Genomic DNA, 1,562 nt, shown 5'->3' on the forward strand with positions numbered 1-1,562 from the left:
TTAAAGTTGGATTCAATAAATTGGTAAAATTTAGAAGATTTTTTAAAAATTTTGAATCTGTTTAAATCTTTCTGAATTAAATGTATGAGGAAACTAAGTGGCACAGTGGATAGACTGTTGGACTTAAAGTCAAGAAGAACTGAGTTAAAATCCCACCTGAGACATGTATTATCTATGTGACCCTGTGTAAGTCACTTAACCTCTCTCAGCCTCAGTTTCCAAATTTGTAAAATGGGGATAATAAGAGCACCCTCCTCATAAGATTATTATGACAATCAAATGAAATAACCTATATATAGCACTTGCAAACCTTAAAGCACATATAAACACTATCCATGATTACTGTTGTTGATGTTATTATTCTTGTTGTTGTTGTTATATTTCCCAAGCTGGGGATTTTTAAAATACATTTTGTAATTCTTGGAAAAAAATGATGATAGAATATAAACCCCTTGAGAACAGATTGGATTTTTTTTTCTTTTTACTTGTACACCTAATAAAGTATATAAGGCACTTAATAAATATGCATTAATTGATTAATTTTAGTGCCAATTGAGAATCAGTGATGTTTATTAACTACTCACATGAGGTAAGAACAATGCTTCAGGAAAATAATTTTAGCAACTGTGTGAAGCATGGACTAGGAAGAGGAAGAATTAGGTATGGTGGCCAATTGGGAGGCGACTAAAATGGTCCAAGTGAGAGAAGATGAGGGCCTGACCTAAAGTGGTGACCTTGTCAATTCTAGGAAGAAACCCAGGGGTGTATTCTTGGAATCGACTAACCCAGAAATGTATATGGGAAAATGAGTGGGTAAGAGTATCAAGTGACATTCTGGGGGGGATTGAGTAGGGGAGATTGAAGGTTGACTTGCTGCCTCAGATTTTAAATTCCATTAGATGCTGCTCTGATCAAAACCAACTGTTACTGAAACATTCAACTAAATACACGCAAATATTAGAGTGGGACTGAAATGTTATAGCACTTTGTGTGTTTAAATTCATTTCACATGACCTAGAGTTGGAAGCAATCTCAAAAGTCATCTTAAGTGTTAATAATTACAGAGTTTATTTTGTTGTATTTTTAAAAATAATTTAATAAACTTGCTATTGAACATCAATACAACCAATGACTTGCTTTGCAATTTTTTTACATTGAAATATGGGGTTTTCAATGTATTTTTCAATATCTTTCACAAGTTTTTAATCATTCCCTCCAATCCCCAACCAAGGTTAACTGTCCATTAATTCCTATTCACTTTTATACTTAAAAAGTCATAGGTAGTATGAGCTCTGTTCTTGGGGCTGAAGCGGGAATTCCCACTCAGTTTTACTTCATAAAAGCCTCAGTTTCTTTTTTTCCTCATGTTGATGATGTTGTTTACATCTCAGTGTTCCATCACATTATGGATACTGTTTGGAATAATTGAAACAGTGCTCTGTTCAAATCCCACAGTTAACATTTTCTAAGCTATGTAAAATCCTGGGCAACCTAGGAGTGTAATGATAGATGGAGAGATAGATAGATAGATAGATAGATAGATAGATAGATAGATAGATAGA

This window comes from Vombatus ursinus, unplaced genomic scaffold (assembly GCF_900497805.2).
Source record: "Vombatus ursinus unplaced genomic scaffold, bare-nosed wombat genome assembly UNPS02009173.1, whole genome shotgun sequence".
In the NCBI taxonomy this organism is placed as follows: domain Eukaryota; kingdom Metazoa; phylum Chordata; class Mammalia; order Diprotodontia; family Vombatidae; genus Vombatus; species Vombatus ursinus.